Source organism: Mytilus californianus, unplaced genomic scaffold, assembly GCF_021869535.1.
Source record: "Mytilus californianus isolate M0D057914Y unplaced genomic scaffold, xbMytCali1.0.p SCAF_6, whole genome shotgun sequence".
NCBI lineage: Eukaryota > Metazoa > Mollusca > Bivalvia > Mytilida > Mytilidae > Mytilus > Mytilus californianus.
Genome location: NW_026262712.1, coordinates 37986656 through 38001233, shown reverse-complemented (window position 1 = coordinate 38001233; position 14578 = coordinate 37986656). Strand labels below are relative to the sequence as shown.

General features: G+C 33.3%; 1 protein-coding gene and 1 long non-coding RNA gene across 4 annotated transcripts in view; both read right to left on the bottom strand.

The window, feature by feature from the left end:
- Positions 1 to 14578, bottom strand: part of LOC127705427 (uncharacterized protein KIAA2026-like) — an 81592-nt gene that overhangs the window by 32615 nt on the left and 34399 nt on the right. The gene's annotated exons all lie outside the window — the stretch shown is intronic.
- LOC127705431 (uncharacterized) overlaps positions 1 to 14578 on the bottom strand; it is a 31649-nt gene that overhangs the window by 7809 nt on the left and 9262 nt on the right. Inside the window, exons 2-3 of one of the 3 annotated variants that reach the window (XR_007983875.1) lie at positions 1750 to 4733; positions 320 to 697 (exon numbers count right to left, since the gene is read on the bottom strand). This is a non-coding gene — a long non-coding RNA (uncharacterized LOC127705431). Of the gene's footprint in view, positions 1 to 260; positions 698 to 794; positions 1489 to 1749; positions 4734 to 14578 lie in introns of those variants that run through there. The other 2 variants (XR_007983874.1, XR_007983876.1) reach the window with 2 other exon arrangements.

Sequence of the window (14578 nt, the reverse complement as noted above, 5' to 3'; positions counted from 1 at the left end):
GGGGCAGCAACCCAACAACGGGTTGTCAGATTTGTCTGAAAATTTCAGGGCAGATAAATCTAAATCTGATGAACATTTTTGCCACCTGTCAGATTTGCTCTAAATGCTTTAGTTTCAAAGATATAAACCAATAAAATGCTTCGCTGGGCGCAGCTTGATACGACCGCAGAGGTCGAACCCTGAACAGTTGGGGCAAGTATGGACACAACATTCAAGCTTGATACAGCTCTGAATTTGGATTGTGATTAAATATTTGACACAGCATAGGTTTCTGACACAGAAAGAATGTGGTCTAAGAACTTCAATTTTTTTAATTTACCTATTATGGTCCAATGTCCAAAATCAAAATACATGGTTAGATTCAGCATATCAAAGAACCCCATATATTCAATTTTTGTTGAAATCAAACAAAGTTTAATTTTGGACCCCAACTTGGACAAACTTGAAAACTGGTCCCATAATCAAAAATCTAAACACATGTTTAGATTCAGCATATCAAAGTACCCCAAGAATTCAATTTTTGTGAAAATCAAACTAATTTTAATTTTGGACCCTTTGGACCTTAATGTAGACCAATTTAAAAAACGGGACCCAAAATTCAAAATCTAAAAACACGGTTAGATTTGGCATATCAAAGAACCCCAATAATTCAATTTTTGATGAAATCAAACAAAGTTTAATTTTGGACCCTTTTGACCTCAATATGAACCAATTTGATAGCAGGCCCTAAAAAGATAGATAAAAAATCTAAATACATGGTAAGATTCAGCATATCAAAGAACCCCATGTATTCATTTTTTGTTGAAATCAAACAAAGTTTGATTTGGACCCCAGTTTGGACCAACTTGAAAACTGGGCCAAAAATCTAAAATCTAAATACATGTTTAGATTCAGCATATCAAAGAACCCCATATATTCAATTTTTGTTGAAATCAAACAAAGTTTAATTTTGGACCCCAACTTAGACCAACTTGAAAACTGGGCCCATAATCAAAAATCTAAACACATTTATAGATTCAGCATATCAAAGAACCCCAAAAATTCAATTTTTGTTAAAATCAAACTAAGTTTAATTTTGGACCCTTTGGACCTTAATGTAGACCAATTTAAAAAACGGGACCCAAAATTAAAAATCTAAATACACGGTTAGATTTGGAATATCAAAGAACCCCAATAATTCAATTTTTGTTGAAATCAAACAAAGTTTTATTTTGGACCCCAACTTGGACCAACTTGAAAACTGGGCCCATAATCAAAAATCTAAACACATGTTTAGATTCAGCATATCAAAGAACCCCAAGAATTCAATTTTTGTTAAAATCAAACTAAGTTTAATTTTGGACCCTTTGGACCTTAATGTAGACCAATTAAAAAAATGGGACCCAAAATTAAAAATCTAAATACACTGTTAGATTTGGCATATCAAAGAACCCCAATAATTCAATTTTTGATGAAATCAAACAAAGTTTAATTTTGGACCCTTTTGACCTCAATATGAACCAATTTGATAGCGGGGTCCACAAATAAAAAATCATAATACATGGTTAGATTCAGCATATCAAAGAACCCCATATATTCAATTTTTGTTGAAATCAAACAAAGTTTAATTTTGGACCCCAATTTGGACCAACTTGAAAACTGGGCCAAAAATCAAAAATCTAAATACATGTTAAGATTCAGCATATCAAAGAACCCCATTTTTAAATTTTTGTTAAAATCAAACAAAGTTTCATTTTGGACCCTTTGGACCTCAATATGAACCAATTTGATAACGGGGTCCACAAATAAAAAATCTAAATACATGGTTAGATTCAGCATATCAAAGAACCCCATATATTCAATTTTTGTTGAAATCAAACAAAGTTTAATTTTGGACCCCAATTTGGACCAACTTGAAAACTGGGCCAAAAATCAAAAATCTAAATAAATGTTTAGATTCAGCATATCTAAGAACCTCATATATTCAATTTTTGCTAAAATCAAACAAAGTTTAATTTTGGACCCTTTGGACCTTAATGTAGACCAATTTGAAAACTGGACCCAAAATTAATAAAATGCTTCGCTGGGCGCAGCTTGATACGACCGCAGAGGTCGAACCCTGAACAGTTGGGGCAAGTATGGACACAACATTCAAGCTTGATACAGCTCTGAATTTGGATTGTGATTAAATATTTGACACAGCATAGGTTTCTGACACAGAAAGAATGTGGTCTAAGAACTTCAATTTTTTTAATTTACCTATTATGGTCCAATGTCCAAAATCAAAATACATGGTTAGATTCAGCATATCAAAGAACCCCATATATTCAATTTTTGTTGAAATCAAACAAAGTTTAATTTTGGACCCCAACTTGGACAAACTTGAAAACTGGTCCCATAATCAAAAATCTAAACACATGTTTAGATTCAGCATATCAAAGTACCTGAAGAATTCAATTTTTGTTAAAATCAAACTAAGTTTAATTTTGGACCCTTTGGACCTTAATGTAGACAAATTTAAAAAACGGGACCCAAAATAAAAAATCTAAAAACACGGTTAGATTTGGCATATCAAAGAACCCCAATAATTCAATTTTTGATGAAATCAAACAAAGTTTAATTTTAGACCCTTTTGACCTCAATATGAACCAATTTGATAGCGGGCCCACAAATAAAAAATCTAAATACATGGTAAGATTCAGCATATCAAAGAACCCCATATATTCAATTTTTGTTGAAATCAAACAAAGTTTAATTTTGGACCCCAATTTGGACCAACTTGAAAACTGGGCCAAAAATCTAAAATCTAAATACATGTTTAGATTCAGCATATCAAAGAACCCCATATATTCAATTTTTGTTGAAATCAAACAAAGTTTAATTTTGGACCCCAACTTGGACCAACTTGAAAACTGGTCCCATAATCAAAAATCTAAACACATGTTTAGATTCAGCATATCAAAGAACCCCAAAAATTCAATTTTTGTTAAAATCAAACTAAGTTTAATTTTGGACCCTTTGGACCTTAATGTAGACCAATTTAAAAAACAGGACCCAAAATTAAAAATCTAAATACACGGTTAGATTTGGCATATCAAAGAACCCCAATAATTCAATTTTTGATGAAATCAAACAAAGTTTAATTGTGGACCCTTTTGACCTCAATATGAACCAATTTGATAGCGGGCCCACAAATAAAAAATCTAAATACATGGTAAGATTCAGCATATCAAAGAACCCCATATATTCATTTTTTGTTGAAATCAAACAAAGTTTAATTTTGGACCCCAATTTGGACCAACTTGAAAACTGGGCCAAAAATCTAAAATCTAAATACATGTTTAGATTCAGCATATCAAAGAACCCCATATATTCAATTTTTGTTGAAATCAAACAAAGTTTAATTTTGGACCCCAACTTGGACCAACTTGAAAACTGGGCCCAAAATCAAAAATCTAAACACATGTTTAGATTCAGCATATCAAAGAACCCTAAGAATTCAATTTTTGTTAAAATCAAACTAAGTTTAATTTTGGACCCTTTGGACCTTAATGTAGACCAATTTAAAAAACGGGACCCAAAATTAAAAATCTAAATACACGGTTAGATTCGGCATATCAAAGAACCCCAATAATTCAATTTTTGATGAAATCAAACAAAGTTAAATTTTGGACCCTTTGGACCTCAATGTGGACCAATTTAAAAACGGGGCCCAAAATCCAAAAACTTAATACACGGTTAGATTCAGCATACTAAAGAACCCCAAGAATTCAAGAATAAAACCCCATTGAAATTGATCAAGAAATAAGCAATTTATACGAAGTATCTTCTTTTGCACAATACTGTGCAATTGAATATTTCTTGCTATTGCGCAATACTGTACAATTGACAATTTCTTGCTATTGCGCAATATTGTGCTATTGGATATTTCTTGCTATTGCGCAATACTGTTAAATTGAAGATTTCTTGCTATTGCGCAATACTGTGCAATTGAAGATTTCTTGCTATTGTGCAATACTGTGCAATTGAAAATTTCTTGCTATTGCACAATACTTATTATATAATAATTTACACATCCTGTTTGGTGTGTATCTCCTACCATATCATTATTATTTGCTTTTAAATATAAATCAGAAATAACCAACTTAAAATGGAAAATTTTAAAAGAAAAAAAAAAGGAATAAAAAGAAAAAAAAAAAAAAAAAAAAATCCCCCCCCCCCAATTTTTTGAACCACCTTATGATTCATCACCCCCAAACTCAATCCCAACCTTCCCTTTGTGGTATGGTACCTTGCAGTACAATTTCAGAGAGATCCATACACTTGAACACAAGTTATTGTCTGGAAACTAGAAAAATGCTTATATTTGGCCCCTTTTTGGCCCCCAATTCCTAAACGTTTCGGGCAATTACCCCCAAACTCAAACCCAGCTTTCCCTTTGTGATATGGAACCTTGTAGTACAATTTCAGAAATATCCAAACACTTACACACAAGTTATTGTCATGAAACTAGAAAAATGCTTGTTTTTTGCCCCTTTTTTGGCCCCTAATTCCTAAAATTTTGAGGCAATTACCCCCAAAATCAATTACAGCCTTCCCTTTGTGATATGGAACCTTGTGGTACAATGTCAGAGAGATCCATACACTTACACACAAGTTATTGTCTGAAAGTTACAAAAATGCTTATTTTTGGCCCCTTTTTGGCCCCTAATTCCTTAACTGTTGGTACCATAACCCCCAAAATCAATCCCAACCTGGAACTTGTCATGATAAAACTATATACCAATATCAATCAATATCTTCAAGCATGATGAGAAAAAGTGTGGAAAACACTCTTAACATTGGATATGAATAATAGGTCTCTAAAATTAGATATGATGTAATACAATGTATATCTATTTTCGAATTATAATCAAATATAATTAATAGTTCCAAATATTTTTTCTTTCATTTGTCACAAACTAATATAGATTTGTAACTTATCTATAAAGTGTCAACAACTTTTATCTACACAATGTTATGCAATGAAATACATACCTTAATAAAAATAGATTATTATCTAATTAAAGGATTTCACTTAATAATATTTTTTTTTATATATATAGCATTCAGAAAATTAGTTAATACAAAATAACAAACAAACAAACTGGCACATATTTTTCAAACAATTTACTAAAGAATTTCTTTAAAACAAGAGGCTCTCAAGAGCCTGAATCGCTCACCTGTTATTTTTTTTTGCTTAAATCTTTCATCAATGATTATTTTTGCTTTTTACCCATATGTTCCATTTTAGCCATAGTGTATATGTTTCTTGAGGTACAAGGAAATGAAATACAAAATTTATACTAGATTCATTTGAGAAGATTTTTAAAGTTAAAAAACATAAAACAACTTGTGTAAAATTCTCCTTAAAGGGCAATAACTCCTTAAGGGGTCAATTGACAATTATGGTCATATTGAAATTTTTTGTAGATCTTACTTTGCTGAACATTTTTGCTGTTTACAGTTTATCTTTATCTTCAATAATATTCAAGATAATAACCAAAAACTGCAAAATTTCCTTAAAACTACCAATTTAGTGGCAGCAACCCAACAATGGGTTGTTAGGTGTGTCTGGAAATTTCAGGGCTGATAGATCTTGACCTTTTGAACATCTAACCCCATGTCAGATTTGCTCTAAATGCTTTAGTTTCTGAGATATAAGCCAAAAACTGCATTTCACCCCTATGTTCTATTTTTAGCCATGGCGGCCATGTTTGCTGATGGATCAAAATTTCGGATACAATTCATAAACTAGATTCCTAAAGGAACATTCATTCAAAGTTAAGAAGTATTAGGCACAATAGTTTCAGAAGAGAAGATTTTTAAATGTTAGCAAACTTGATGAACACATTGCGTAAAATTGTCTTTAAAGGCCAATAACTCCTTAAGGGGTCAATTGACAAATTTGGTCATTTAACTTTTCTGTAGATCTTACTTTGCTGAACATTATTGCTGTTTACAGTTTATATCTATCTATAATAATATTCAAGATAATAACAAATAAAATGCAGGGCGCAGCTTGATACGACCGCAGAGGTCGAACCCTGAACAGTTGGGGCAAGTATGGACACAACATTCAAGCTTGATACAGCTTTGCATTTGGATTGTGATTAAATATTTGACACAGCATAGGTTTCTGACACAGAATGAATGTGGTCTAAGAACTTAAAAATTTTAAATTTGACATTCACCTATTATGGTCCAATATCCAAAATCTAAATACATGGTTAGATTCAGCATATCAAAGAACCCCAAGAATTCAATTTTTGATGAAATCAAACAAAGTTTAATTTTGGACCCTTTTGACCTCAATGTGGACAAAGTTGATAAAGGGGCCTAAAAATCAAAAATCTAAATACATGGTTAGATTAAGCATATCAAAGAACCCCATATATTCAATTTTTGTTGAAATCAAACAAAGTTTAATTTTGGACCCCGATTTGGACCAATTTGAAAACTGGGCCCATAATCAAAAATCTAAATACATGTTTAGATTCAGCATATCAAAGAGCCCTAAGAATTCAATTTTTGTTAAAATCAAACTAATTTTAATTTTGGACCCTTTGGACCTTAATGTAGACCAATTTGAAAACGGAACCAAAAATTAAGAATCTAAATACACGGTTAGATTCGGCATATCAAAAAACCCCAATAATTCAATTTTTGATGAAATCAAACAAAGTTTAATTTTGGACCCTTTGGACCTCAATGTGGACCAATTTAACTAGAGGCTCTCAAGAGCCTGTGTCGCTCACCTGTATTTACTGATGCTTTGGAAATCATGTAAAATAAGGTTAAAATCATAATTAATAGTATTAGATATTAGATATTATAATGATATATAAGATAATAACAAAAAACCGCAAAATTTTTGTAAAATTACTAACTCAGGGGCAGCAACCCAACAACGGGTTGTCAGATTTGTCTGAAAATTTCAGGGCAGATAAATCTAAATCTGATGAACATTTTTGCCACCTGTCAGATTTGCTCTAAATGCTTTAGTTTCAAAGATATAAACCAATAAAATGCTTCGCTGGGCGCAGCTTGATACGACCGCAGAGGTCGAACCCTGAACAGTTGGGGCAAGTATGGACACAACATTCAAGCTTGATACAGCTCTGAATTTGGATTGTGATTAAATATTTGACACAGCATAGGTTTCTGACACAGAAAGAATGTGGTCTAAGAACTTCAATTTTTTTAATTTACCTATTATGGTCCAATGTCCAAAATCAAAATACATGGTTAGATTCAGCATATCAAAGAACCCCATATATTCAATTTTTGTTGAAATCAAACAAAGTTTAATTTTGGACCCCAACTTGGACAAACTTGAAAACTGGTCCCATAATCAAAAATCTAAACACATGTTTAGATTCAGCATATCAAAGTACCCCAAGAATTCAATTTTTGTGAAAATCAAACTAATTTTAATTTTGGACCCTTTGGACCTTAATGTAGACCAATTTAAAAAACGGGACCCAAAATTCAAAATCTAAAAACACGGTTAGATTTGGCATATCAAAGAACCCCAATAATTCAATTTTTGATGAAATCAAACAAAGTTTAATTTTGGACCCTTTTGACCTCAATATGAACCAATTTGATAGCAGGCCCTAAAAAGATAGATAAAAAATCTAAATACATGGTAAGATTCAGCATATCAAAGAACCCCATGTATTCATTTTTTGTTGAAATCAAACAAAGTTTAATTTGGACCCCAGTTTGGACCAACTTGAAAACTGGGCCAAAAATCTAAAATCTAAATACATGTTTAGATTCAGCATATCAAAGAACCCCATATATTCAATTTTTGTTGAAATCAAACAAAGTTTAATTTTGGACCCCAACTTAGACCAACTTGAAAACTGGGCCCATAATCAAAAATCTAAACACATTTATAGATTCAGCATATCAAAGAACCCCAAAAATTCAATTTTTGTTAAAATCAAACTAAGTTTAATTTTGGACCCTTTGGACCTTAATGTAGACCAATTTAAAAAACGGGACCCAAAATTAAAAATCTAAATACAGGGTTAGATTTGGAATATCAAAGAACCCCAATAATTCAATTTTTGTTGAAATCAAACAAAGTTTTATTTTGGACCCCAACTTGGACCAACTTGAAAACTGGGCCCATAATCAAAAATCTAAACACATGTTTAGATTCAGCATATCAAAGAACCCCAAGAATTCAATTTTTGTTAAAATCAAACTAAGTTTAATTTTGGACCCTTTGGACCTTAATGTAGACCAATTAAAAAAATGGGACCCAAAATTAAAAATCTAAATACACTGTTAGATTTGGCATATCAAAGAACCCCAATAATTCAATTTTTGATGAAATCAAACAAAGTTTAATTTTGGACCCTTTTGACCTCAATATGAACCAATTTGATAGCGGGGTCCACAAATAAAAAATCATAATACATGGTTAGATTCAGCATATCAAAGAACCCCATATATTCAATTTTTGTTGAAATCAAACAAAGTTTAATTTTGGACCCCAATTTGGACCAACTTGAAAACTGGGCCAAAAATCAAAAATCTAAATACATGTTAAGATTCAGCATATCAAAGAACCCCATTTTTAAATTTTTGCTAAAATCAAACAAAGTTTCATTTTGGACCCTTTGGACCTTAATGTAGACCAATTTGACAACTGGATCCAAAATTAAAAATCTAAATACACGGTTAGATTCGGCATAACAAATAAATAAATGTGGTCAAAGATTTTACAAATCTAATGCGCCATACTGTGCAATTAAAGATTACTTCTTGAAATTTTTCAATATTTGAAATTTGAAAAAAAAATAATATTTGAAGAATAATTCTTTTTAATTTCTGAAATCTGAAATGAGAAAAAATTGACCCCCCACAATTTCTTTTTACCCCCCCCCCCCCCCTTTTTCCCCCAAACCATAAGTACCCATTTAAATTTACCATAGTGCTAACTTAATCTATTTTATAATAGAATTTAAAATATAGTGTCAAATCTTTCATATGGATTTTTTTGTAAAAAAAAAAGATGCAACATTTGCAGATATTTTTACTGGTCTTCCTTTATAAATATGCATTTCTTTAAACATAATTTAAAAGCAGTGTAAGGGAAGTAACCAAAACTTTGTATTTGGATTACCTCCCTTACACTGTTTTAAATTATCTTAATTGTTCATTAACCATTACTTTATACATAATTTAAAAGCAGTGTAAGGGAGATAATTTCAATGATGTATTTGATTTATCTCCCTTACACTGCTTTAAATTATGTTTTGTACTAAAGTATTTGTCCATTAACCAGGACAACCTTGTTTTTCCCCCTTTGTTGCCCCTAATTCCTAAACGGTTTGAGCCATAACCCCCCAAAGCAAATCCTAACCATCCCTTTGTGGTATGAAAACTTGTAGTATAATTTCAGAGAGATCCATACATCGTTCCACAGTTATTGTCTGGAAACTAGAAAATGCTTATTTTTGGCCCCTTTTTGGCCCCTAATTCCTTAACTGTTGGTACCATAACCCCCAAAATCAATCCCCACCTTCCTTTTGTTGTATTGAACCTTATGGTAAAATTTCATAGAGATCCATTCACTTAAACTAAAGTTAGAGTGCGAAAACTAATGCGTCTTCGGACGACGACGCCGGACAACGACGACGACGACACCAACGTCATACCAATATACGACCACAAAAATTTTTTTGCGGTCGTATAAAAACTGCATTTTACCCCTATGTTCTATTTTTAACCAAGTCAGCCATGATGGTTGGAAGGCGGGGTCATCAGACAAATTTTTTAAACTATATACCCTAATAATGATTATGGCCACTTTGGTTAAATTTGTCTTAGTAATTTCAGAGAAGAAGATTTTTGTAAAAGATTACAAAAATTTACTAAAAATTGTTAAAAATTGACTATTAAGGGCAATAACTCCTAAAGGGGTTGACTGACAATTTTGGTCATGACAACTTATTTGTAGATCTTACTTTGCTGAACATTATTGCTGTTACAGTTTATCTCTATCTATAATAAAATTCAAAATAATAACCAACAAGAGTGCACACGCTGAAATGTCTCGCCTTCTTTACTAATCATTGATATTATGTTGATAGTCCTAAATATAAAGCTTTATTACAACTGTCACATAAACTTAACATTAACCAAGTAAACTAAACATTGACCAATGAACCATGAAAATGAGGTCAAGGTCAGATGAACCATGCTAGGCAGGCATGTACAGCTAACAATTCTTCCATACAACAAATAGAGTTGACCTATTGTTTATAGTTTAAGAAAAACAGACCAAAACACAAAAACTTAACACTGAGCAATGAACCTTGAAAATGAGGTCAAGGTCAAATAAAACCTGCGCGACTGCCAAATAGATCATAAAATATTTCCATATATCGTTCCACAGTTATTGTCTGGAAACTAGAAAATGCTTATTTTTGGCCCCTTTTTGGCCCCTAATTCCTTAACTGTTGGTACCATAACCCCCAAAATCAATCCCCACCTTCCTTTTGTTGTATTGAACCTTATGGTAAAATTTCATAGAGATCCATTCACTTAAACTAAAGTTAGAGTGCGAAAACTAATGCGTCTTCGGACGACGACGCCGGACAACGACGACGACGACACCAACGTCATACCAATATACGACCACAAAAATTTTTTTGCGGTCGTATAAAAACTGCATTTTACCCCTATGTTCTATTTTTAACCAAGTCAGCCATGATGGTTGGAAGGCGGGGTCATCAGACAAATTTTTTAAACTAGATACCCTAATAATGATTATGGCCACTTTGGTTAAATTTGTCTTAGTAATTTCAGAGAAGAAGATTTTTGTAAAAGATTACAAAAATTTACTAAAAATTGTTAAAAATTGACTATTAAGGGCAATAACTCCTAAAGGGGTTGACTGACAATTTTGGTCATGACAACTTATTTGTAGATCTTACTTTGCTGAACATTATTGCTGTTACAGTTTATCTCTATCTATAATAAAATTCAAAATAATAACCAACAAGAGTGCACACGCTGAAATGTCTCGCCTTCTTTACTAATCATTGATATTATGTTGATAGTCCTAAATATAAAGCTTTATTACAACTGTCACATAAACTTAACATTAACCAAGTAAACTAAACATTGACCAATGAACCATGAAAATGAGGTCAAGGTCAGATGAACCATGCTAGGCAGGCATGTACAGCTAACAATTCTTCCATACAACAAATAGAGTTGACCTATTGTTTATAGTTTAAGAAAAACAGACCAAAACACAAAAACTTAACACTGAGCAATGAACCTTGAAAATGAGGTCAAGGTCAAATAAAACCTGCGTGACTGCCAAATAGATCATAAAATATTTCCATACACCAAATATAGTTGAACTATAGCATATAGTATAAGAAAAACAGACCAAAACACAAAAACTTAACTATAACCACTGAACCATGAAAATGAGGTCAAGGTCAGATGACACCTGCCAGTTGGACATGTACACCTTACAGTCCTTCCATACACCGAATATACTAGACCTATTGCTTATAGTATCTGAGATATGGACTTGACCACCAAAACTTAACCTTGTTCATTGATCCATGAAATGAGGTCGAGGTCAAGTGAAAACTGTCTGACGGGCATGAGGACCTTGCAAGGTACGCACATACCAAATATAGTTGAACTATTGCACATAGTATTAGAAAAAAAGACCAAAACTCAAAAACTTAACTTTGACCACTGAACCATGAAAATGAGGTCAAGGTCAGATGACACCTGCCCGCTAGACATGTACACCTTACAATCATTCCATACACCAAATATAGTAGACCTATGGCATACAGTATAAGAAAAACAGAACAAAACACAAAAACTTAACTATAACCACTGAACCATGAAAATGAGGTCAAGGTCAGATGACACCTGCCAGTTGGACATGTACACCTTACAGTACTTCCATACACCGAATATACTAGACCTATTGCTTATAGTATCTGAGATATGGACTTGACCACCAAAACTTAACCTTGTTCACTGATCCATGAAATGAGGTCGAGGTCAAGTGAAAACTGTCTGACGGGCATGAGGACCTTGCAAGGTACGCACATACCAAATATAGTTGAACTATTGCACATAGTATTAGAAACGGACCAAAACTCAAAAACTTAACTTTGACCACTGAACCATGAAAATGAGGTCAAGGTCAAATGACACCTGCCCGCTAGACATGTACACCTTACAATCATTCCATACACCAAATATAGTAGACCTATGGCATACAGTATAAGAAAAACAGACCAAAACACAAAAACTTAACTATAACCACTGAACCATGAAAATGAGGTCAAGGTCAGATGACACCTGCCAGTTGGACATGTACACCTTACAGTACTTCCATACACCGAATATACTAGACCTATTGCTTATAGTATCTGAGATATGGACTTGACCACCAAAACTTAACCTTGTTCACTGATCCATGAAATGAGGTCGAGGTCAAGTGAAAACTGTCTGACGGGCATGAGGACCTTGCAAGGTACGCACATACCAAATATAGTTGAACTATTGCACATAGTATTAGAAACGGACCAAAACTCAAAAACTTAACTTTGACCACTGAACCATGAAAATGAGGTCAAGGTCAAATGACACCTGCCCGCTAGACATGTACACCTTACAATCATTCCATACACCAAATATAGTAGACCTATGGCATACAGTATAAGAAAAACAGACCAAAACACAAAAACTTAACTATAACCACTGAACCATGAAAATGAGGTCAAGGTCAGATGACACCTGCCAGTTGGACATGTACACCTTACAGTACTTCCATACACCGAATATACTAGACCTATTGCTTATAGTATCTGAGATATGGACTTGACCACCAAAACTTAACCTTGTTCACTGATCCATGAAATGAGGTCGAGGTCAAGTGAAAACTGTCTGACGGGCATGAGGACCTTGCAAGGTACGCACATACCAAATATAGTTATCCTATTACTTATAATAAGAGAGAATCTAACATTACAAAAAATGTTAACTTTTTTTTCAAGTAGTCACTGAACCATGAAAATGAGGTCAAGGACATTGGACATGTGACTGACGGAAACTTCGTAACATGAGGCATCCATATACAAAGTATGAAGCATCCAGACCTTCCACCTTCTAAAATATAAAGCTTTTAAGAAGTTAGCTAACGCCGACGCCGCCGCCGCCGGATCACTATCCCTATGTCGAGCTTTCTGCGACAAAAGTCGCAGGCTCGACAAAAACTGCAAAATTTCCTTAAAATTACCAATTTAGTGACAGCAACCCAACAACAGGTTCTCCGATTCATCTGAAAATTTCAGGGCAGATAGATCTTGACCTGATAAACAATTTTACCCAAGTCAGATTAGCTCTAAATGCTTTGGTTTCAGAGATATAAGCCTAAATCTACATTTTACCCCTATGTTCTATTTTTAGCCATGGCGACCATCTTGGTTGGTTGACCGGATCACCGGACACATTTTTTAAACAAGATACCCAAATGATGATTGTGACCAAGTTTGGTTAAATTTGACCCAGTAGTTTCAGAGGAGAAGATTTTTGTAAAAGTTAACAGACGACGCCGGACGACGACGACGACAGACGCCAAGTTATAAGAAAAGCTCACTTGGCCCTTCTGGCCAGGTGAGCAAAAAACGGGGCCCAAAATCCAAAAACTAAATACACGGTTAGATTCAGCATATTAAAGAACCCCAAGAATTCAAGAATAAAACCCCATTGAAATTAGTCAAGAAATAAGCAATTTATACGAAGTATCTTCTTTTGCACAATACTGTACATGTGCAATTAAATATTTCTTGCTATTGCGCAATACTGTACAATTGATAATTTCTTGCTATTGCGCAATATTGTGCTATTGGATATTTCTTGCTATTGCGCAATACTGTGCAATTGAAGATTTCTTGCTATTGCGCAATACTGTGCAATTGAAGATTTCTTGCTATTGTGCAATACTGTGCAATTGAAAATTTCTTGCTATTGCACAATACTTATTATATAATAATTTACACATCCTGTTTGGTGTGTATCTCCTACCATATCATTATTATTTGATTTTAAATATAAATCAGAAATAACCAACTTAAAATGGAAAAATTTAAAAGAAACAAAAAAGGAAAAAAAGAAAAAAAAGGAAAAAAAAATAAATCCCCCCCCCCCAAATTTTTTGAACCCCCATTATGATTCATCACCCCCAAACTCAATCCCAGCCTTCCCTTTGTGGTATGGTACCTTGCAGTACAATTTCAGAGAGATCCATACACTTGAACACAAGTTATTGTCTGGAAACTAGAAAAAAATGTGTTTTTTGGCCCCTTTTTGGCCCCAAATTCCTAAACGTTTAGGGCAATTACCCCCAAACTCAAACCCAGCTTTCCCTTTGTGATATGGAACCTTGTAGTACAATTTCAGAAAGATCCATACACTTACACACAAGTTATTGTCATGAAACTAGAAAAATGCTTGTTTTTTGCCCCTTTTTTGGCCCCTAATTCCTAAAATTTTG